This window comes from Ranitomeya variabilis, chromosome 5 (assembly GCF_051348905.1).
Source record: "Ranitomeya variabilis isolate aRanVar5 chromosome 5, aRanVar5.hap1, whole genome shotgun sequence".
NCBI classification, from domain to species: Eukaryota; Metazoa; Chordata; class Amphibia; order Anura; family Dendrobatidae; genus Ranitomeya; species Ranitomeya variabilis.
The window spans coordinates 455926249-455951932 of NC_135236.1; the positions used below are offsets into that span (position 1 = coordinate 455926249).

A 25684-nucleotide genomic window follows, 5' to 3' on the forward strand; every position below is an offset into this window, starting at 1 on the left:
TTCTCTCCTCCAGACGCAGAGAATGCCCCCTTGTGACCTTTACCTTCCTTGGTATAAACAGATCCTCGGAGAGATATTTGTATTGTTCCCTTACTGTATATATTTATTCATGGTTATTAGATCGCCCCTGAGTCGTCTTTTTTCTAGACTAAATAATAATGCTCTTTTCCTGAAATTCTAAGACCTTTTTTCTCCACACATGCCTTTGATCATTGTGACCAAAGAGTTCTATTTTAACCTTATCGGTCCACAGAACTTTTTCCCAAATGCATCTACTTGTTTAGATGTTATTTTGCCTACTTCTGACCCTGAATTTTACGGTGAGGACACAGAAGAAATTTCTTCTGATGATTCTTCCATGAAGGCCATATTTGTCATATTTGTCTCTGAACAGTAAAACAATGTACCACAACTTCAGAGTCTGCTAAATATTTCTCCAGGTCTTTTGCAGTCAAGTGGAGGTTCTAGTATGCCTCTTTAGCAATCCTATGAGCAGCGGTCACTGAACTTTTGCTTGGTCTTGCTGAACTTATCTTGACCTCCACTGTTCTTTTTAACTGTAATTTATTAATTACAGTACAGACCAAAAGTTTGGACACACCTTCTCATTTAAAGATGTTTCTGTATTTTCATGACTATGAAAATTGTACATTCACACTAAAGGCATCAAAACTATGAATTAACACATGTGGAATTATATACTTAACAAAAAAGTGTGAAACAACTGAAATTATGTCTTATATTCTTGGTTCTTCAAAGTAGCCACCTTTTGCTTTGATGACTGCTTTACACGCTCTTGGCATTCTCTTGATGAGCTTCAAGAGTTAGTCTCCGGGAATAGTCTTCCATCAATCTTGAAGGAGTTCCCAGAGATGCTTAGCACTTGTTGGCCCTTTTGCCTTCACTCTGCGGTCCAGCTCACCCCAAACCATCTCGATTGTGTCCAGGTCTGGTGACTGTGGAGGCCAGGTCATCTGGCATAGCACCCCATCACTCTCCTTCTTGGTCAAATAGCCCTTACACAGCCTAGAGATGTGTTTTGGGTCATTGTCCTGTTGAAAAATAAATGATGGTCCAACTAAACGCAAACCAGATGGAATAGCATGCCGCTGCAAGGTGCTGTGGTAGCCATGCTGTTCAGTATGCCTTCAATTTTGAATAAATCCCCAACAGTGTCACCAGAAAAGCTCCCTCACACCATAACACCTCCTCCTCCATGCTTCACGGTGGGAACCAGGCATGTAGAGTCCATCCGTTCACCTTTTCTGCGTCGCACAAAGACACGGTGGTTGGAACAAGAGATGTCAAATTTGGACTCATCAGACCAAAGCACAGATTTCCACTGGTCTAATGTCCATTCCTTGTGTTTTTTTTAGCCCAACAAGTCTCCTCTGCTTGTTGCCTGTCCTTAGCAGTGGTTTCCTAGCAGCTATTTTACCATGATGGCCTGCTGCACAAAGTCTCCTCTTAACAGTTGTTGTAGAGATGTGTCTGCTGCTAGAATGTGTGGCATTGACCTGATCTCTAATCTGAGCTGCTGTTAACCTGCGATTTCTGAGACTGGTGACTCGAATAAACTTATCCTCAGAAGCAGAGGTGATTTTTGGTCTTCCTTTCCTGGGGCGGTCATCATGTGAGCCAGTTTCTTTGCAGCGCTTGATGGTTTTTGCCACTGTACTTGGGGACACTTTCAAAGTTTGCCCAATATTTCAGACTGACTGACCTTCATTTCTTAAAGTAATGATGGTCACTCGTTTTTCTTTACTTAGCTGCTTTTTTCTTGCCATAATACAAATTCTAACAGTCTATTCAGTAAGACTATCAGCTGTGTATCTACCAGACTTCTGCACAACACAACTGATGGTCCCAACCCCATTTATAAGGCAAGAAATCCCACTTATTAAACCTGGCAGGGCACACCTGTGAGTTGAAAACCATTTCCGGTGACTACCTCTTAAAGCTCATCAAGAGAATGCCAAGAGTGTGCAAAGCAGTCATCATAGCAAAAGGTGGCTGCTTTGAAGAACCTAGAATATAACACATAGTTTCAGTTGTTTCATACTTTTTTGTTAAGTATATAATACATAGTCATGAAAATACAGAAAAATCTTTAAATGAGAAGGTGTGTCCTAACATTTGGTCTGTACTGTATATTTTGAACTGAGGAAAGGACAATTTCAAAACGCTTTGCTATCTTCTCTTAGCCTTCTGTTGCTTTATGGTCATCCATCATTTTCATTTTCAGAGCACTAGGCAGCTGCTTAGAAAAACTCATGGCTGCTGTTTTTGGCACAAGGTTGAAGGCTGGGTTTTTTTAAAGCTGGGAAATTTGCATCATCTGGCTTTTTTTTAACGATGATAGTGAACAAGCCATAACACTAACAGGCTAATTAAGGTCTGAAACCTTGGTTAAAGTTATCTGAGCATGCAAATTTCCAAAGGTGATTTTTTTTGTCCTTTGGAGTGATGGCAGCATCTTCTCTTTCAATGTAGAATATGACATCTGTGAATTCATGATACCATAAATGAAATGTAGCTCCCTGATCCCAGGAGCACTCATGCTGCTTCACATAAGGAAACTGCCACCTTCATATTTCATTGTATGCAACATGAATTTAGAAACTAAATTATGAAAAAGGCATGATACCTACAGTCAAACATGATGGTGGCACTATAATGAAAGAGAAGATATTTCAAACATTCCATGCCTTCATTACAACACGATGATGATCCAAAAACACATCTGTTGCATTTGTCATGAAGAATAAGGTGAAAGTGATTCAGTGGCCAAGTGTGTCTCCTAATCTGAACCCAATTGAACACCTATGGTGAATTCTGAAGAAACAAGCTGAGCATCACTCTCCATCCGTCATCCAGGCTCTAAGAGAGGTTGTTCTTGAAGAATGGAAAAAGATAGATGTTGCAATATGGTATCAACTTCATTTCATGCCTAGAAGACTTGGTGTTGTCCTTAAAAGTCATGGAGGTAATACAAAATACTAAATGTAGTAGTTTTTTTTATGGAGTGTATTCATTTTTACATCAAGTAATTGGTATTAAACTGAAGATTTTGTAACAAAAGTTATTATTAACCTCACTTACTTGTCAACATTTTGGAAATTGTTCTTGCGTTTAGTGAAATATTGATTACAATCTTACTTTTCAAATAGGGTGTACTCATTTCTTATGAACACATATACAGTGCCTTGAAAAAGTATTCATACCCTATGAATTTATTTTTGCATTCTTTTTTGCAATCTTGCACTAGCTCAGTGAGATTGGATGTAGAGTGTCTATGAACAGCAATTTTCAAGTTTTTCCACAGATTCTCAATGGACTTCAGGTCTGGACTGTGAAATTCAAACACATGAATATGCTTTGATGTACAACATTCTATGGTAAATCAAACTACCCATATATAAATATTATGGGAAGAAGAGGCTAAGGCAAAAATGTAACAAGATGTAATAAAACAAATTTTAATGAAAATTATTAAAAGACAATCTCAATGTACAACAGGAAATATTCTTGATAAATATGCGCTGGGAACAACATCAAAGCAGAATGCACCCAAATCCAAAAAATGTAATATAATGTAACAGTACACTGATAATGATAAACGCACTAAAGTGAATGTGCCCTTACTGCAATGTGTTAGCTAAGGACAGAGTACAAAAAGGAACATGGAAACTATATTCCTATGGCCATACACGGTGAGGTGCCGCGTAAAATATAATTTAACTACTCTATCTCCAAAAGAAACCACTATGTGGTCTAACCAGAGCAGCAAACTACTATAGAGATAAAACTTCTATAGGGCACAGGCTAAGCACATGTAAGTGATAATAACCTTTCAACAACATGTTGAATGGAACTAAAGTGCATAATGCAATAACAGCGGACAGTGCATAATGATATGAGAACTTACATGCATGAGCGTACAAACACCCAGAGTGTTCCACAGCGACCCCGACAGCGCCGTTTCGCCTGACTGGCTTCCTCAAATGGGGGGCGTAAGTGTCTATAAACTAGCTAATCTACCCTTATATGCACCTATGACAGCTGTAGCATGCGTCTGTGTGATGAGTATTCTATGGCGCATGCGCGGATCTCTGGACATCACCATGTAAAAGTGACTTCCGGAACTCCGCACTTGGAACGCGAGCGTGGAACGCTTCACCTTCCTCTGTGTACAGAGCCGGAAGTCACTGCGACATCACTGACCGGCACATGCGCAAACCACACACAGAGGCTGAACCTGTATATGAGCGCAACAAAGATCAATAGTTTTTATATTTTTTTTCTACCTTTGTTGCGCTCATATACAGGTTAAGCCTCTGTGTGTGGTTTGCGCATGCGCCGGTCAGTGACGTCGCAGTGACTTCCGGCTCTGTACACAGAGGAAGGCGAAGCGTTCCACGCTCGCGTTCCAAGTGCGGAGTTCCAGAAGTCACTTTTACATGGTGACGTCCAGAGATCCGCGCATGCGCCATAGAATACTCATCACACAGACGCATGCTACAGCTGTCATAGGTGCATATAAGGGTAGATTAGCTAGTTTATAGACACTTACGCCCCCCATTTGAGGAAGCCAGTCAGGCGAAACGGCGCTGTCGGGGTCGCTGTGGAACACTCTGGGTGTTTGTACGCTCATCCATGTAAGTTCTTATATCATTATGCACTGTCCGCTGTTATTGCACTATGCACTTTAGTTCCATTCAACATGTTGTTGAAAGGTTATTATCACTTACATGTGCTTAGCCTGTGCCCTATAGAAGTTTTATCTCTATAGTAGTTTGCTGCTCTGGTTAGACCACATAGTGGTTTCTTTAGGAGATAGAGTAGTTATATTATATTTTACGCGGCACCTCACCGTATATGGCCATAGGAATATAGTTTCCATGTTCCTTTTTGTACTCTGTCCTTAGCTAACACATTGCAGTAAGGGCACATTCACTTTAGTGCGTTTATCATTATCAGTGTACTGTTACATTATATTACATTTTTTGGATTTGGGTGCATTCTGCTTTGATGTTGTTCCCAGCGCATATTTATCAAGAATATTTCCTGTTGTACATTGAGATTGTCTTTTAATAATTTTCATTAAAATTTGTTTTATTACATCTTGTTATACATTTTTGCCTTAGCCTCTTCTTCCCATATTTATATATGGGTAGTTTGATTTAACATGTACTTTTTGAGGTGTGCACAACACTGTTTATGGACATATGATAAAATTACCATTCTATGGTAGCTCTGGCAGCATGTTTAGGGTTGCTATCCTGCTGAAATATTAACCTAGTCTTAAATCTTTGCAGCCTCCAATAACAGGTTTTCCTCCAAGATTTCCCTGTAGTTAGTTATTTGCATCTTCCCATTAACTCTGGCCAGCTTCCCTGTCCCTGCTGAAGAAAAGCATTGTCACAGCATGATGCTGCCACCACCATTTTTGACAGTGGGGATGGTGTTTTAAAGATGATGTGCATTGTCAGTTTTATGCCACACATACTGTAGCATTTTGCATTTAGCAGAAAATAGTTTTACTTTCATCTCATCTGACCAGAGCACCATCTTCCACATGATAGACGTGTTCCCTGCATGGCTTTTTCAAACTACAAATGGGATTTCATATGACTTGCTTTCAAAAATGACTTTCTGATTGCCAATTTTCCATAAAGGTCAAATTTGTGGAGTATAGACCTAATAGTTGTCTGGTGGACAGATTCGCCTACCTGAGCTGTTGGTCTCTTAAGCTCCTCCAGGGTGACCATGGACTTCTTGGTTCCTTCTCTATTTATGCTCTCCTTGCTTATAATAACAGTTTTTGTGGATGGCCATGTCTTGGTAGGTTTGCAGTTGTGCCATACTTCTTCCTTTTTTGAATGATGTATTGAACAGTGCTCCCTGAGATCTTTAGAACTTGCGCTATTTTTTTTAATAATCTAACCCTGCTTAACTCTTCTTCACAACTTTATCCTTGACCTGTCTGGCGTGTTCCTTGGTTTTCATGATGCTGCTTGATTCCTAATGTTCTAAAGCAAACCTCTGAGGCCTTCACAGAAAAGCTGTAGTTATACCGAGAATAAATTACACACACATGGACTCAATTTACTAATTATGTGACTTCTGTAGGCAATTGGTCACTAAGGGTTATATTTAGGAGTATCAGACTACAGGGGCTGAATATAAGTGCACGTCACAATGTTCATGTTTATATATTTTTTTTAATAATTAGAAAACCAAGTATAATTTCCATTACACCACACAAATACTTGCCACTTTGTGTTGGTAGATCACAGAAAATGTCAAATAAATGCATTTAAGTTTGTGAGTATAACGTTGAAAAAGGGGAAAATTTCATAGGGTATGAATAGTTTTTCAAGGCATTTAAGTGTTCATTGAAAAATGTAACTATGGATAGCTATTATGAGTCAACAGATTTGGAGGTAGAATTTTCAGGCAACTTAAGATGCCACGTATTCAGTGTTTCTGCTACACGTTTCAGTCCCAGACTGAATAAAAAAAACTGTAAGTGTATGAGCTGTTTTTTGCAGACCACACATTAAGTGCCCACTGTACATCTGAAAAAGAATGACAGGCTTTTAGTAACAAAAAAAAATATTATAATGGCTTTCTTGAGATGAATACAATTCATATGTTGCAAGTAAGAAAATGTTTGGTTAGTTCAATAAGGGATTTTTCAGAAAGTGCATATTAAATATATATACAGGGATTTTTTGTGTATACTGCTGAAGTTAACTGCAGTAAACATCAAGCTGAAGCACTGGACTGAAAACTGGCTGCAAGTGCTCAGATGGGGAAATGTTTTCTGCACTTTTACTGTTGAAGTATTTTTGTCATTCTAGGGAAAAACTGAATTAGAATTTCATTGTAACGAGTCATACAGAATAATGAGCGTTTGTTATAGGAATTGTGTCATTCTCCTATAAGTTACACCAAGCATTCCTGATGCTCCTGCAGGACCTTAGCATTCATATTACCTGCAAACTTGCTTTTCTACTTGAAAGGAATTAGATCCTGCAGAATTCTATGTTAGCATGTCAATTCTATCTTGTCATCTGAAGTAAAGCTGCTTTATCGGCATGCTGCCCCACTAGTGTTTTTAATAAGCGTTCTATTTGCTAAGAAATAAACAAAAAAGCAGAAAGAGTCAGGATGCAGCTGTTGTACAGCTGTAGCTTGACCCGTTGTTCAGAAAGAGTTCACAGATTTGGAGGGGTCGCCACGTTGCCGAGAGTCTCTGTGAAATTTCGGATGCCATAACGCAGTGAGATGCAGCTTTGAACATATTCATGTTTATGGACCTAGGTAAACCTAGAAAAGTTGTGCAGTATGAAGTAAATGTCTTTTCCGAATATTCGTGATGCACTGATTCATTGTTTTACTGAACTGTTGATGAGCTATCCATCATCAGTAGGGGCACGACAGCCAGCAAGTAGTGGACAACCCATATAATATAATTTAAAAAGAGAGGCATTTTGATTTCATATATTGTACATTATATACATATAATAGATTGTCCATCATTGAGCATCATTAATACAATGGGCAGCACGCTGGCTCAGTGGGTAGCACTGTTGCTCTGCAGCGCTGGGGTCCTGGGTACAAATCCCATCAAGGACAACATCTGCAAGGAGTTTGTATGTTCTCCCCGTGTTTGCGTGGGTTTCCTCCGTGTTCTCTGATTTCCCCGAAGACTTAATGATAGGGAATTTAGATTGTGAGCTCCAATGGCGCCATATAAGCACTGCATAATAAATGAAAGGCATAAATGAGACATTTTTTACCATCAGTGTTTGGTGTGTGTGTGTCTGTTTTTGCCATCAGTGTTCCATCCGTACATCCGTTTTTAACATCAGTGTACCATCAGTGTGTCATCAGTGTTTGGTTTGTGTTTCCCTTTTTACCATAAGTGTGCCATCAGTGTTTTGGATAAGAGTGTCATCAGTGTGTGGTCCGTGTTTCCGTTTTTACCTTCAGTTTGTCATCAGTGTACAATCCGTGTTTCTGTTTTTACCATCAGTGTGTCATCAGTGTATGGTCCGTGTTTCTGTTTTTACTATCAGTGTGTCATCAGTGTATGGTCCGTTAACCGTTTTTATTATCAGTGTATGGTCCGTGTTTCCATTTTCACCATCAGTGCTTCATCAGTTTTTTCTTGGATGGATAAAAAATGATTAAATAAATAAATAAATTACAAAGCACATGTGAATAGCAAAGGAAATATGAAGGACCATAGATAACACTATGGACTATAATGGGTACATGTTTTATACATGAAAAAAATGGATGCAGCACATATTTGGGGAAAAAAGTATTTAGTCAGCCACTAATTGTGTACGTTCTCCCACTTAAAAAGATGAAGAGGCCTGTAATTGACATCATAGGTAGACAACAACTATGAGAGTCAAAATGAGAAAACAAATCCAGAAAATCACCTTGTCTGATTTGGCAAGATTATTTTGCAAATTGTGGTGGAAAAAAAGTATTTGGTCATTAACAAAAGTTCATCTCAATATTTTGTTATATATGGGGTTGCGATCTGGAGACTAGCTAGGCCACTCCAGGATCTTCATATGCTTCTTACGAAGCCACTCCTTTGGTGCCATGGTGGTGTGCTTGGCATTATTATCCACGTTTCATCTTCAACGCCCTTGCTGATGGAAGGAGGTTTGCACTCAAATCTCACGAGACATGGCCCTACTACTCATTATTTCATGTGCACCGATCAGTTGTCCTGGTCCCTTTGCATAGAAATAATCCCAAAGCATGATGCTGCCACCCCAATGCTTCACAGTAGGTATGGTGTTCTTTGGATGCAACTCAGCATTCTGTCTCCTCCAAACACGGCGAGTTTTGTTTCTACCAAACAGTTCTACTTTGGTTTCATCAGACCATATGACATTCTCCCAATACTATTCTGGATAATCCAAATGCTCTCTAGCAAACGTCAGAAGGGCCCGGACATGTACTGGGTTAAGCAGGGGGACACGTTTGGCACTGCAGGATCTGTGTCCCTGGTGTTCCCAGCTCTATGTAGATCATTCACTAGGTCCCCCCATGTGGTTCTGGGATTTTTGCTCACCGTTCTTGTGATCATTTTGACCCCATGGGTGAGATCTTGCGAGGAGCCCCAGATCGAGGGAGATTATCAGTGGTCTTGTATGTCTTCCATTTTTCTTACTATTGCTTCAACAGTTGATTTCATCACACCAAGCTGCTTGCCTATTGCAGATTCAGTCTTCCCATCCTGGTGCAGGGCTACAATTTTGTTTCTGGTGTCCTTTGACAGCTCATTGGTCTTCACCATAGTGGAGTTTGAAGTGTGACTGTTTGAGGGTGTGTACAGGTGTCTTTTATACTGATAACATGTTCAAACAGGTGCCATTACTACAGGTAATGAGTGGAGGACAGAGGAGCCTCTTAAAGAAGTTACAGGTCTGTGAAAGCCAGAAATCTTGCATGTTTTTAGGTGACCAAATACTTATTTTCCACCATAATTTGCAAATTAAATCTTGCCAAATCAGACAAGGTGATTTTCTGGATTTGTTTTCTCATTTTGACTCTCATAGTCATGGTCTACCTATGATGTCAATTACAGGCCTCTTTCATCTTTTAAGTGGGAGAACTTGCACAATTGGTGGCTGACTAAATACTTTTTTCCAACATGGACATCCGATTATTGCCATAAGTTGAGTTAAACATAGGTCTGCAGCATTTGCTAGGAAATACTTCTGATATGCCTTATATTATAATGCCTGATTTGACATATGGGTGCCTGACTCAGAGCAGCTCCCTCTCAGGGAAAAATAACAACTACGCATACTTGGCTTACAACGGCTGACGGGTTGCCACATTGACGTGACATAACAATGTCCTGTGAGTGTCAGCAGACAGCGCCGACATCGCTATGGCACTTTTGTATTTTCACATAGTGGACACCCCCATAATATATATATTTTTTTAAAACTAGCAAAATATTTTATAAAATTAGATGTAATAGTTATGCAAACATATTAACTGATCAAAAGGATTTAGTAGAAAATGAAAAACTAATACGACTTGTGTGTGTTCAGTGTTCACTGAGGACAGGTGTGCTACTTTTGGTTAACATTTTCACCTTCCGACTGATGGGTCTTGCGCACCTGTATAGCTGTTATAGTCATGTCAATAATGCCATCACTGAAAGAGCAGCATGATTAGTATGGATAAAGCACTAGTATTACATCTTGTATTGCCCAAACGTGTATAAATGTGTTTTTAAGGTAGTGTAAATTCATTAATATACTTAGCAATCGCCATCTTCCCCAGCGTTCAGCGTCGCTCCAGTCTTCTTCTCGCATAACAAAAATTCCAACTCATCTGATCACACTTATTTGTGAGCAGGAAGTTGCATTTGTCTATGGAGCATCCATTATGGGATGGCACTCGGCCATGCAAGTCAGTCAATCCATGGAAACCATTGGACTGCACTCGGATAACATCTGAGGACACGTCAATTTCCACGGACTGACAGAATGGAGAAGATGGACACATTTTTTTCTCCATCTTCTCCTCATCCGGATCACACTATGCTCACACTCTGATCAAACTCTAATAATAATAATAATAATAATAATAATCTATTTATATAGTGCCAACATATTCCACAGCGCTTTACATACATTATCATCGCTGTCCCCGATGGGTCTCACAATCTAAATTTCCTATCACTATGTCTTTGAAATGTGGGAGGAAACCGGAGAACCCGGAGGAAACCCACGCAAGCACGGGGAGAACATACAATCTGATCAAAGTTTGATCAGAGTGTCATTTGCATAATCGGTCCATTCTCTCAGATGGGAGAATCTCTGGCTCGATAGAGTACTTATCACCTGTCTGAGGCTGCCCTATTTATATAAGAAAACAGCAGGCAGCCGTAGACAGGTGAATTTGATATTTTAATAAATAATGAATTAAAAGTTCAAGCAAAAGTTGGGTCTAAATTTGCAGTTTGTGATCCCACAACCCGCCAGACCTCCTTCACTGGCAAAGCGCAAGATCTTGCAAGTTATCATTTGCGCTTACCCAGTGTAACTATATCACGTACACAGCAGTTACCTATCAGTAATAGCTACGATGCCAGTGTGGGGGCCACACAGTGTTATGGGATCCCATTGTTCATGCCAGGGTCTCACAATCCGGAAATTCAGACTTGAATTTTGTTATAAAGTTGGGTGACATTAGTGGCATTCTAGGTAACTTTCGAAATATCATTATTTAGTGAAATCACCTGTCAATGACTGACCACTGTTTTATGAATAAAAATGACAGCCGTACCGGTGATAGCTACTCTTTATACTTATTTACTTACTTTATACAAGTAGTCTGGGGCCTAGCACAGACTAAGCCGACCTGTCATGTATTAAGTAAATCATATTTATAGGGTACCCAAGCAGTTATTAAAGTTTTAATTAGTTAACACCTAAAATGAAAAAAATATAAACTGGGAAAATAAGTCTAAACATGAATAACTTACAGAAACCAAAAAATAAAATATCACTAGTTAGTATAGCCAAAAGCTTAACAACTTGCACAATAAAATGAATTCGTCTTTTGTAGGTTGAACAGTACAAATAACAAAATGGTGGCATGTTACTGCCAAAACAATGCCCCTTCTTTCCCTGCTATTTAGCTATTGGCATGAGCTTCCCCTAGCAGGTAAAACTGAGAGCTGTCTAATTCATTTAAAGTAATTCCTTCTGTTTTGAAATAAGCAACTGAAATACAGATCAATTTCCAGTTATATGTGCGGAGTACATGCAGGCGGGTGGTCAGAGCAGGATTTTGCCAGTGGCCCAAACTATGCACTCTCTGAATCTGCAAGCACAGGATGCTTGTTCTCTGCAGCATCGGAGGTGCACATTGGCACTGAAAATGGCCAGATCTGGTAACAACTCTGGAGCAGTGCTTACAAGCGCTATTTGAAAGAGCTTGTAAGCACTGTGCTCCTTCCTTAGCAGGTTGGTCACAGGTTGTAGACCGCACTTGGTTATTAAACGAGATAAAAATCACCCTCTGTTCTTAGGAAAAGAGAATTTTTAATAGTTAAATAGCGATATCCAATAGGAAGTCAAGTACAGTTATATGAAAAAGTTTGGGCACCCCTATTAATCTTAAGCTTAATGTTTTATAAAAATTGTTTTTTTTTGCAACAGCTATTTCAGTTTCATATATCTAACAACTGTTGGACACAGTAATGTTTCTGCCTTGAAATGAGCTTTATTGTACTAACAGAAAATGTGCAATCTGCATTCAAACAAAATTTGACAGGTGCATAAATATGGGCACCTCACCAGAAAAGTGACATTAATATTTAGTAGATCCTCCTTTTGCAAAAATAACAGCCTCTAGTCGCTTCCTGTAGCTTTTAATGAGTTCCTGGATCCTGGATGAAGGTATTTTTGACCATTCCTCTTTACAAAACAATTCCAGTTCAGTTAAGTTTGATGGTCGCCGAGCATGGACAGCCCTCTTCAAATGATCCCACAGATGTTCAATGATATTCAGGTCTGGGGACTGGGATGGCCATTCCAGAACAGTGTAGTTGTTCCTCTGCATGAATGCCTGAGTAGATTTGGAGCGGTGTTTTGCATCATTGTCTTGCTGAAAGATCCATCCCCTGGTAACTTCAACTTTGTCACTGATTCATGAACATTATTGTCAAGAATCTGCTGATACTGAGAGGAATCCATGCGTCCCTCAACTTTAACAAGATTCACGGTGCTGGCATTGGCCACACAGCCCCAAAGCATGATGGAACCTCCACCAAATTTTACTGTGGGTAGCAGGTGTTTTTCTTGGAATGCTGTGTTTTTTGGCCGCCATGCATAACGCCTTTTTGTATGACCAAACAACTCAATCTTGGTTTCATCAGTCCACAGGACCTTCTTCCAAAAAGAAATTGGCTTCTCCAAATGTGCTTTTGCATACCTCAGCCGACTCTGTTTGTGGCGTGCTTGCAGAAACGGCTTCTTTCGCATCACTCTCCCATACAGCTTCTCCTTGCGCAAAGTGCGTTGTATAGTTGACCGATGCACAATGACACCATCTGCAGCAAGTTGATGCTGCAGCTCTCTGGAGGTGGTCTGAGGATTGTCCTTGTCTGATCTCACCATTCTTCTTCTCTGCCTTTCTGATGTTTTTCTTGGCCTGCCACTTCTGGCCTGAACAAGAACTGTACCTGTGTTCTTCCATTTCCTTACTATGTTCCTCACAGTGGAAATTGACAGGTTAAATCTCTGAGACAGCTTTTTGTATCCTTCCCCTGAACAGCTATGTTGAATAATCTTTGTTTTCAGATCATTTGACAGTTGTTTTGAGGAGCCCATGATGCCACTCTTCAGAGGAGATTCAAACAGGGGAACAACTTGCAAGTGGACACTTTAAGTAGCTTTTCTCATGATTGCATACACCTGGCTATGAAGTTCAAAGCTCAATGAGGTTACAAAACAAAAAAAAGTGCTTTAGTAAGTCAGTAAAAAGTAGGTAGGAGTATTTAAAACAAGAAAATGATAAGGGTGCCCATACTTATGCACCTGTCAAATTTTGTTTGAATGCAGATTGCACATTTTTAGTTAGTACAATAAACCTCATTTCAAGGCAGAAACATTACTGTGTCCAACAGTTATTAGATATATGAAACTGAAATAGCTGTTGCAAAAAAAACAATTTTTATAAAACATTAAACTTAAGATTAATAGTGGTGCCCAAACTTTTTCATATAACTGTATGTATTAGCGATTGAATATAATAAAAACTAATAATAAAACTTAAACTTTTATTTAGGTCTAATAAAAAATTACAAAAAACTCCAAAACAAGAGGAGGGGGGTGGGGAAGGAAGGGGGAAGAACCCCAGTGTATAATGTGCCCTAGTGCCAACACAGAATAGGAAGATAAAATGCAAACAACAAAAAAAAAACAAATACACACTATTTAAAAGCCAACAGTGCTGGATGGTCACCGTCTTTGTGACCTGACATTCAAAAAAGGACTGGAGGTTACGGGGCTACTCTTGCAGTATGACGCACACAGTGTGCAATAGAAAATAATAGTGGTGGAAAATTGAATGCTGTTTTATATTGTATATCATAGACACCACTTTTTACGCTAAAATGGTACAGTAGGTAGCACCACTTTGTACTGTAAACCAAGCCCATACGTGCCTTTGCAGCATGTGAAACCCAATTCCTTATCAGTCAGATGGTTTCACTGTCTGGTTTATCTGTCTGATCTACCAAATGGCTGGTTCAAATGGTACCTGTGCTCCATTGTTTAGCCTACAAGTCGTATAGAAATACATTACGCCAAATAATTTGTTACTAGTACACAAATATACTTGATCACTGTCGGTGCATATAGCAGCGTGTCCACAAGGCTTCCAGTCTATATTCTAAAAATCAACCACTTATCCATATGCTCATAGGACCATGCTTCCTCATATATTACTCATGAGCGTCCCATATGGATTCTTTGTTGCAGCTGTTGTAGCAATATGATACAAATCTTATGATCCACTAATATACGTGAATCAGCATGTTACATAAACCCACATGTGTGGGTAGATCTCACCACAAGTTGGAGAAGCCCCATTCGGAATGCCATCGCTCTACACGCTGGTGGGGGTAAGATAGGGGTGAAACCTTTACTGTGGACAGCGTCTCCCGACGCGTTTCAACCTTGCGGAATCATCAGGGGAGGTTAGTGGTCTATGTCTGCCGCTTATATATAAATACAGGAAACATAGGAAAAAGCTCCCAAATCTTACTTTGTCTCATGCTGACAACTCTAGTCCATCTTCTTACCAGAAGCAAAGACCTTAAACACAGAACAGAAGTCACGCAAAATACAACGATCCCGGATTGTGCATGCTGAGTATTTTATTACCAATTGTGGCTATTTTATCAGTTCTTCTTAGAAAAGATCCAAAGTTATTTTTATAGGAAAGGAAATGAGATGTGTCTCATATGCTAAATGTAAGCACAGCATGCAATCTCATAGGGATGAGAAGTTGTAATAACTCCATTATATGAAACCATTAACATATTAAGCCGTGCCCCTCCTTACAATTATAGCATGGGGTCAATGCAGGCTGCTAACACCATAGTACAGCAGAGGTGAGACATGTGCTTACCTGGCAGTGATTTACAGTTCTCAGCCATTCCTCCTCATTAAAAAGAATGCAGGGACATCAAGCAAAAGGGATAAATTCCATCACGCAATCTGGCGCTTTTTTACAATTGTAACTTCCTTATTTCCTAATGATAAATGTCTACACAGATGGATAAAAGTCAGTGATGACAGCCTACGCATTTTAGACTTTAGCAGTTCTTACTCATAGTATAACTTTTCTCCACCAGATATGCATTATTTATAACCCACGATGCCATTTATTTTATAGATGATGATGATGATATAGTGTCTGCCATTACTACCTCTTGTGGTAGGACATTCCACAGTCTGACCACTCTGACTGTAAAGAACCCTTTCCTAGTTAGCTGTCAGAGTCGCCTTTCCTCCCCTCGTAATGAATGCCCCCTAGTCTTTCGTAAGGTCCTAAAAAGGACAAAATCATGTGCCAGTCCTTTGTATTGAGCACACATGTGAAGCTCCTCTTAGGGACACACTCTTCCCTAGAAGCAATGCTTCATATTACAGCATCTGTTGTTGCGTACCATAATTTAACATATTAAGCCGATAGGAATAATCCTACAAATGTCCATGTATTAAAGAGAACCTGTCATGTGAACGCATTCTGACCCTGACCGGCGCATGCACTTAAACCCGCACTGCCAGAAGGAAATTAACTTTATTCCCCCCAGCAATGTTTGGGTTCAGTCATGGGTTCAGTCACGCTCTGTGTATAGAGAATGGTGACTGTAACTGCGCCCCGGCACTGACTGACAGACGACCCTAATGCTGAACCTTTTGTCAGTCAGTGCCGGGGGCCAGTTCACAGCTTTAGTGGCGAGTAGGCTTGGACTGGCCCACAGGAGAACAGGAAAATCCTCTGGTGGGCCCCTTATATGAGCAGTACTTGGCACAATATGCTAGAATCTCTATGTACAGACAAAGACAGCATCCTATTCATGTAACAAACTACCCCGTCCATTGTTATATCAATTTGTAATTGAGGATAATGTCACATTTACGTGTAGCTGAAAAGTGGGGCCCTGGAGTTGGATATTGGTTGGCTCTTGGCACTCCAGTCCGACACTGGTGGTGAGGGGGCGCCATTACTAAGTGACTAAAGGGCATCAATGCTTAGATGGAGCATTAATATGGTCTTATTACCCTTGTACACAGTGTATTTAGCTCCATGATCTCAAGAATTTAGTATTTTGGTCCCTTAACAGTTTCACACATTTACCCTATTAAGGTTTAAAGTTAGGGTGAAAGGTAAGGGGTGCAAACTTAGCTCTACGCTAAGGAAAGTCTAGCTATGCTTCTGCTTGGTACAGCCCTGATTTATATACATAACTAAAATAAAATTTGCATTTCCATCTCAATCATGGCAGCCAAGTTGACAAATCTATTTTTGATTCTGTTCCATTTTTCTACTTTTATAGGTGTTTCTGGATTAATTACTGCTCGGTAGGAAAACTGCTGCCCATTTTGTGATGTAATGACTCCTTTATTTGTTTAAATATTGTCATCATAAGTACTTTACAGTTTATTAACAGACATCCTCTTGTGGATGATGGCGCCTTGTGAATTTTAGACATTGTGTAATTAATATCTTAAGCCAATGCATTTATGTTTTTGACATAAAAGAGAGTTAAAAAATAATGAAATCAAAGACAGATCATATTGAGCGTCCAGTGTACTTTAGGCAAATGTTTTGAAGATCTTTTCACAGCGGTGTTAGTCAATAATATTAGACGGTCTGTACAAATATTGGCTTTGGAAAATCATTTTGTTGTAAGTACCTGACTTCACAGATAGGTGGCGCTTGTGTAGTCTGGCTCTCTCTTCTGTACTACAGTGTGTCTGTCTCTAAGCCAGGGGAGCCAGACGGACCCATAATCACATTTTACAGATGCTGACAAGCTGGAACTTGGCTTCAGCGTATAAAGTAGGTGGAAGAGAAATTTGACATGATGTGGCAGTAGTACTACAGTATGAGGCTTTAACTTTCTGAGCTGTCTTTTCTGAGATTGTACTGTAGAACTCAGGTTTAAAGTTTGAGAATTGATTTTAATTCGAGCTGAATATTTATAGAATATTTCACCATTTAGATGAAGAGTTTTTAGGGGATTAATCCATTTTATTTGAACAGCATATGTCGTATGAGTGTAACATTTATAATGTTATTTGTCAATAGTAATATATTGCAGATGTATTAAACGCTCTATAATATTTTTTCTGTGTATACATTTATAAATTTGTAGAGATAATACTCAGTTAAGTTTACTAATGACGTACAGTATTTAGTCTGAAAGATTCGCCAGACATTTCCCAGAGTGAGAATAAGTGTACAGACAAGCACTTACGGTATGTTGTACATAGAAGATAAAATTTAATCTCCCGCCCCTTCCACTAGATGGTAGCCCTAGCTATTCATAGTCCAGCAAAGCATAGACGCACACATCTTGCATGAAAATATAAACAAGAGACGCAAGTAGTTCGTATACAAAACGAGAAAAGCAAACGATGTGTCTAAAAACACATCTAAAATATATATGAAACAGGACAAACAGATAAGGTATATAAAAACAATATTGATACATAATATGCATACAAGAAAAGGGTAACGTCAAACAATAAAAATCATTACAATACACAACATGCTAGCACAACCCTTGCAATGCATTTAGTTAAAAATGCAATGAACTTTTATCTGTGACGGTGCAGCAGGAAATTAAATGTTTACTTTAAGGTTTTCGCAAAGATTACAGCTACATCATTCAGGGTATTAGAAGGGGAAGTGTTGTAATCTGCTTTTTGGAGAAGAATGTTTCAAACAATCTTGTCTTCTGTGACAGAAAGAAGAAAATAATTAGACTAACTAATATGAGCAATTTGTTCTCGCATTGACAAAGTAGAATATTTTACAAATGTAATCAGAGAAGATTGTACCTATAAGGTACCTGCATGTAAATGTGTATGTGTGATCCTGCCTTCATCTCATCAATAATGTTGTTTCTGAATAGTGTGCAGTCTGGTGATGACTGATAAGAACAACTCCAAGCATCACCTTGCCATTATTAAGGATATACTGAGAGTTGTAGATTCATGTGATGTACATGTGTATAGGGTTGACCTGACATTACAATTGATGTACCATGTACTGATGGTGGTTCGGGTGCTGAATTCATGTACTGATGGTGGTTCAGGTAATGTATTCAAGTACTGTTAGTGGTTCTTGTGATTTATTTATGTACTAATGTGGTCCTAGTGATGTATTCATCTGCTGATGGTGATTCTGATAATGTATTTATGTTCTGCTGGTGATTCTGATAATTTATTTTTGTACTGATGGTGGGTCTGGTGATGTATTTCGACACTGATGAGGGTTGTAATTAGTGTTGAGCATTCCGATACTGCAAGTATCGGGTATCGGCCGATACTTGCTGTATCGGAATTCCGATACCGAGATCCGATATTTTTGTGATATCGGGTATCGGTATCGAAACAACATTAATGTAAAAATGTGTAAAAGAGAGAATTAAAATAAAAAATATTGCTATACTCACCTCTCCGACGCAGCCTGCACCTTACCGAGGGAAGCGGCAGCGTTCTTTGTTTAAAATTCGCGCTTTTCTTTCCTTTACGTGAGTCCCGGCTTGTGATTGGTTGCGTGCCGCCCATGTGACCGGCACGCAACCAATCACAGCAAGCCGTGACGTAATTTCAGGTCCTTCAGGATTTTAAAATTACGTTCCGGCGTTGTGATTGGTTGCGTCGCAGTCACATGGGAGACGCAACCAATCACAAGCCGTGACGTCACGGGAGGCTGGACACGCGCGCATTTTAAAATGGGCGCGTGTCCAGCCTCCCGTGACGTCCCGGCTTGTGATTGGTTGCGCCGCGATCAACCAATCACAAGCCGGGAGGCTGGACACGCGCCCATTTTAAAATTTTAAAATGCGCGCGTGTCCAGCCTCCCGGCTTGTGATTGGTTGACCGCGGCGCAACCAATCACAAGCCGGGACGTCACGGGAGGCTGGACACGCGCCCATTTTAAAAAGCGCGCGTGTCCAGCCTCCCGTGACGTCACGGCTTGTGATTGGTTAATGGCGGCCATGTTGCCGGGACGCGGACCAATCACAGCAAGCCGTGACGTAATTTCGTCACGGCTTGCTGTGATTGGTCCGCGTCCCGGCAACATGGCCGCCCTGACCAATCACAAGCCGGGACTTCACGTAACCAAGTAAAAGCGCGAATTTTAAACAAACAACGCTGCCGCTTCCCTCGCTGAGGTCCAGGCTGCGTCGGAGGGTGAGTATAGCGATATTTTTTATTTTAATTCTTTCTTTTACACATTTATATGGATCCCAGGGCCTGAAGGAGAGTTTCCTCTCCTTCAGACCCTGGGAACCATCAGGGATACCGTCCGATACTTGAGTCCCATTGACTTGTATTGGTATCGGGTATCGGTATCGGATTGGATCCGATACTTTGCCGGTATCGGCCGATACTTTCCGATACCGATACTTTCAAGTATCGGACGGTATCGCTCAACACTAGTTGTAATGCTTTGTTTCAGTACTGGTGATGTTTCTAGTCATGTGTTTCTATCCTGCCAGTGGTTCTGGTGGTGTTTTTCTGTACTGATGGGGATTCTAGCAATGTATTTCAGGGCTGTTAATGATTTTGAAAATGTACACATCTAACAATGCGTAACTTGTAACATTGTGTGATATTGGTGTTGTTAATAAAGTGTTGCTATCGAGTTAAAGGTTACTATGTGTTATTTATGATGGGAGCATTAAATGACCTTTAAATATAACATTAAGTAGAGTAGAATGCTTAATCCTAACCATGTGTAATGTACTTGTGACGCCCCAGGGTCTTGGTTGTCAGAGTGGTACTCTTTCCTCACGGGGAGAGTGATGTCACTCTTGGAAGCAATGGAGGATTCTTTTTGACAGGTAGTCAGCACATACAACACCGTTATGACTCCGGGCCAGAGCTCCGGGGGAGCTCTACACCCGAATTAAGGGGAGCTGCTCTGTCTGGTCGGGAGGAGGAGTTAGTTGCTAGGTAGTTAGATTTAGACAGTTGGTTCTGGACAGCATACTGGAGCAGTCTGAGGCAGAAGAATGGTTGAGGGGCCGTATAGCCCAAAGTGCTGTAGCCCCTGGATAGCGAGACACAGAAGGAAGAACAGCCTTTAGCTAACGTGCCGGAGAGTGAAGCACAGGAGAGTGACAACAAGGGAGATATTTGCAAGTGGGCTACCTCCCAGATAGAGCACAGATACCGGTAACTGGAGACCAAGGTTGTGTCATACTCTAGGAGGCACAGCAGAAACCGGTAAGACAGCTAGACTACATGCAACCTATTCACCCTAATGCCCAGTAGACACAGTGACACATAGAGCCCAGGTCATGATAGAGACTCTGTAAAAAGGCTTGAGTCACCTGTCATACGGGTTTGTGTCCCATTTCACTAAAGGTAAAGGACAGAGAGAACTGAGAGAACTGTTATGGACCTGGTGGTTAGGAGCACCCGAAATGACCTGATGGTTAAAATGAAAAAACCTGGGACAAGCTCTGAGGACGTGGTAACTCTACTGACCGCAATCCCTAATCCTATCACAGACACTAGAAATAGCCGTGGAGCATACCTAACTCTCCCTAGATGCCTCTTCACAGCCTAAGAGCTAACTACCCCTAAAGATAGAAATAGTAGCCTACCTTGCCTCAGAGAAATTCCCCAAAGTAAGGTAGCCCCCCACAAATATTAACTGTGAGTTAAGAGGGAAGTGACAAACACAGGAATGAAACAGATTTTAGCAAAGGAGGACAAATCTTCTCTAGAAAGACAGAGGATAGGAAAGGGAACTATGCGGTCAGTATAAAAAACTACAAAAACCACGCAGAGTGTGCAAAAAGACCTCCCCACCGACTCATGGTGTGGAGGTGCAGCTCTGCGCCCCCAGAGCTTCCAGCTAGCAAGGAAATATCATAATAGCTGGCTGGACTGAAACATAGCATGTACTGAAAAATATATTCAAAACCAATAAACAGCAAATGACTAGCAAGGACTTAGCTTCTGCTGGAGTAGACAGGTCATCAGAGAAATCCAAGAGAGATCTGAACCAGTACTGAAACATTGACAGCTGGCATGAATTAACGACCTGGGCAGAGTTAAATAGGGAAGCCAGCAGCAACAATAAACGAGGCAGCTGAGAAAGCCAATCTCAAAGATCAGCAGTTCCACTTAAAGCCACCAGAGGGTGTCCAAGAACAGAACTCACCAAAGTACCATTCACGACCACAGGAGGGAGCCCGAGAACGGAATTCACAACAGTACCCCCCCTTGAGGAGGGGTCACCGAACCCTCACCAGAGCCCCCAGGCCGATCAGGATGAGCCAAATGAAAGGCACGAACCAAATCGGCAGCATGGACATCGAAGGCAACAACCCAGGAATTATCCTCCTGACCATAGCCCTTCCATTTAACCAGGTACTGAAGCTTCCGTCTCGAAATACGAGAATCTAAAATCATCTCCACCACATACTCCAACTCCCCCTCAACCAACACCGGAGCAGGAGGATCAACGGAAGGAACCATAGGCGCCACATATCTCCGCAACAACGACCTATGGAACACATTATGGATGGCAAAAGAAGCTGGAAGGGCCAAACGAAACGACACAGGATTGATAATTTCAGAAATCTTATAAGGACCAATGAAACGAGGCTTGAACTTAGGAGAAGAAACCTTCATAGGAACAAAACGAGAAGACAACCAAACCAAATCCCCAAAACGAAGTCGGGGACCAACACAGCGATGGCGGTTAGCAAAACGTTGCGCCTTCTCCTGAGACAACGTCAAATTGTCCACCACGTGAGTCCAAATTTGCTGCAACCTGTCCACTACAGAATCCACACCAGGACAGTCAGAAGGCTCAACCTGCCCCAAAGAAAGACGAGGATGAAAACCAGAATTAAAAAAAAAAAGGTGAAACCAAGGTAGCAGAACTAGCCCGATTATTAAGGGCGAACTCGGCCAATGGCAAGAAGGTCACCCAATCATCCTGATCAGCAGAGACAAAGCATCTCAGATAGGTCTCCAAGGTCTGATTAGTTCGTTCGGTTTGGCCATTTGTCTGAGGATGGAACGATGAAGAAAAAGACAAATCAATGCCCATCTTAGCACAAAAGGACCGCCAAAACCTAGAAACAAACTGGGAACCTCTGTCCGACACAATGTTCTCCGGAATGCCATGCAAACGAACCACATGCTGAAAAAATAATGGAACCAAATCAGAGGAGGAAGGCAATTTAGGCAAGGGTACCAAATGGACCATCTTAGAAAACTGATCACAAATCACCCAGATGACAGACATCCTTTGAGAGACAGGAAGATCAGAAATGAAATCCATGGAAATATGCGTCCAGGGCCTCTTCGGGACAGGCAAAGGCAAAAGCAACCCACTGGCACGAGAACAGCAAGGTTTGGCCCGAGCACAAGTCCCACAGGACTGCACAAAAGAACGCACATCCCGTGACAAGGAAGGCCACCAAAAGGACCTAGCAACCAAATCTCTGGTACCAAAAATCCCTGGATGACCAGCCAATACTGAACAATGAACCTCAGAAATAACCTTACTAGTCCATCTATCAGGGACAAACAGTTTCTCCACAGGACAGCGTGTTATGATCCCAATGGCAGAGGATCTCTGATATTCCGGCAAGATAGCAAAAATATAAATACTGCTCTAGGGAGGTGGAAACTGGGCTAACCGCATACCTGATCCTGACACAAACAACTAAAAGTAGCCGGTGAACGTGCCTACATTGGTTCTAGACGTCTCGAGCCAGCCGGAGAACTGACTACCCCTAAAGGGAAAAAATAAGACCTCGCTTGCCTCCAGAGAAATTGAACCCCAAAGAAATAGAAAGCCCCCAACAAATAATAACGGTGAGGCAAGAGGAAAACACAAACGTAGAGATGAACTAGATTCAGCAAAGTGAGGCCCAATAGTCTAGATAGCAGAAAATAGATAGTGGACTATGCGGTTAGCAGAAAACCCTACAAAACATCCACGCTGAACATTCAAGAACCCCCACATCGACTGACGGTGTGGAGGGAGAATATCAGCCCCCTAGAGCTTCCAGCGAGTCAAAAATCAAATGTAAAGCAAGCTGGACAAAAACACTGAATAATGCAAACGATCCAAATTGTACAAAACAGACTTAGCTTTTCTTGCATGAGGCAGACTGAAAGGAATCCGGAGGAGACCAAATAGGTCTGGATACAACGATGCCAGGCAAGAGACTGAGTCCAGAGGAGACTCAAATAGGAAACACCCGCTGCTTAACGACACAGCTGGAGCTCAGGCCTGCAACAAGACATACCTAACACAATACCGTTAGTGACCACCAGAGGGAGCCCAGAAACACAGTTCACAACAGTACCCCCCCCTTGAGGAGGGGTCACCGAACCCTCACCAAGACCCCCAGGGCGATCAGGATGAGCAGCGTGAAAGGCATGAACCAAATCAGCCGCATGAACATCAGAGACGACAACCTAGGAATTATCCTCCTGACCATAGCCTTTCCACTTAACTAAATACTGGAGTTTCCGTCTAGAGATACGAGAATCCAGAATCTTCTCCACCATGTACTCCAACTCGCCCTCAACCAAAACCGGGGCAGGAGGCTCAACAGCAGGAACCATAGGCACCACGTACCGCCGCAACAAGGACCTATGGAACACATTATGAATAGCAAAAGACGCTGGAAGGTCCAAGCGAAAAGACACTGGGTTAAGGATTTCCAAAATCTTATAAGGACCGATAAAGCGAGGCTTGAACTTAGGAGAGGAGACTTTCAAAGGAACATGCCGAGAAGACAACCAAACCAAATCCCCAACACGAAGTCGGGGACCCACACGGCGGCGGCGGTTGGCAAACCGCTGGGCCTTGTCTTGTGACAATTTCAAATTGTCCACCACATGGTTCCAAATCCGCTGCAACCTATCCACCACAGAATCAACCCCAGGACAGTCAGAAGGTTCAACCTGACCCGAGGAGAAAGGAGGATGAAAACCAGAGTTGCAGAAAAAGGGTGAAACCAAGGTGGCAGAACTAGCCCGATTATTAAGGGCAAACTCGGCCAGTGGCAAAAAGGTAACCCAGTCGTCCTGATCAGCAGAAACAAAACATCTCAAATAAGTCTCTAACGTCTGATTAGTTCGCTCGGTCTGGCCATTAGTCTGAGGATGAAAAGCCGACGAAAAAGACAAATCAATACCCATCTTAGCACAAAAGGATCGCCAGAATCTGGACACAAACTGGGATCCTCTGTCAGATACAATATTCTCAGGGATGCCATGCAAACGAACCACATTCTGAAAGAACAAAGGAACCAAATCAGAGGAGGAAGGCAACTTAGGCAAGGGCACCAAATGGACCATTTTAGAAAAACGATCGCACACCACCCAGATGACAGACATCTTCCGAGACACCGGAAGATCCGAAATGAAATCCATGGAAATGTGCGTCCAAGGCCTCTTCGGGATAGGCAAGGGCAAAAGCAACCCGCTGGCACGAGAACAGCAAGGCTTAGCCCGAGCACAAATCCCACAGGACTGCACAAAAGAACGCACATCCCTTGACAAGGAAGGCCACCAAAAGGACCTCGCCACCAAATCTCTGGTACCGAAAATCCCAGGATGTCCCGCCAACACCGAAGAATGAACCTCAGAAATAACTCTGTTAGTCCATCCATCAGGGACAAACAATCTCTCTGGTGGACAACGATCAGGCCTATCAGCCTGAAATTTTTGCAGCCCTCGTCGCAAATCTGGGGAAATGGCAGACAAAATTACTCCCTCTCTGAGAATACCAGCCGGCTCAGAGACTCCCGGAGAATCAGGCACAAAACTCCTAGAAAGTGCATCAGCCTTCACGTTCTTCGAACCAGGCAGGTACGAGACCACAAAGTCAAAACGGGAGAAAAACAACGACCAACGGGCCTGTCTAGGATTCAGGCGCTTGGCAGACTCGAGGTAAATCAGATTTTTATGATCAGTCAAGACCACCACACGATGTCTAGCTCCCTCGAGCCAATGTCGCCACTCCTCAAATGCCCACTTCATGGCCAACAACTCCCGATTACCAACATCGTAGTTCCGCTCAGCAGGCGAAAATTTCCTTGAAAAGAAGGCGCATGGCTTCATCACGGAGCCATCAGAACTTTTTTGCGACAAAACAGCCCCTGCACCAATTTCAGAAGCATCAACTTCAACCTGGAAGGGAAGAGAGATATCCGGCTGGTACAAGACTGGCGCTGAAGTAAACCGATGCTTCAGCTCCCGAAAGGCCTCCACGGCCGCAGGAGACCAATTCGCAACATCAGAACCCTTCTTGGTCATATCCGTCAAAGGTTTAACCACGCTGGAGAAATTAGCGATAAAACGACGGTAAAAATTAGCAAAGCCCAAGA

The 25684-nt window shown here is 41.7% G+C and overlaps 1 long non-coding RNA gene across 1 annotated transcript in view; it reads right to left on the bottom strand.

Annotated features, from left to right (window-relative positions):
• Window positions 1-15245, bottom strand: part of LOC143773733 (uncharacterized) — a 35835-nt gene extending 20590 nt beyond the window's left edge. Inside the window, exons 1-2 of the long non-coding RNA XR_013215338.1 lie at window positions 15196-15245; window positions 14830-14879 (exon numbers count right to left, since the gene is read on the bottom strand). This is a non-coding gene — a long non-coding RNA (uncharacterized LOC143773733). The remainder of the gene's footprint in view (window positions 1-14829; window positions 14880-15195) is intronic.
• Window positions 15246-25684: the final 10439 nt, after the last annotated feature.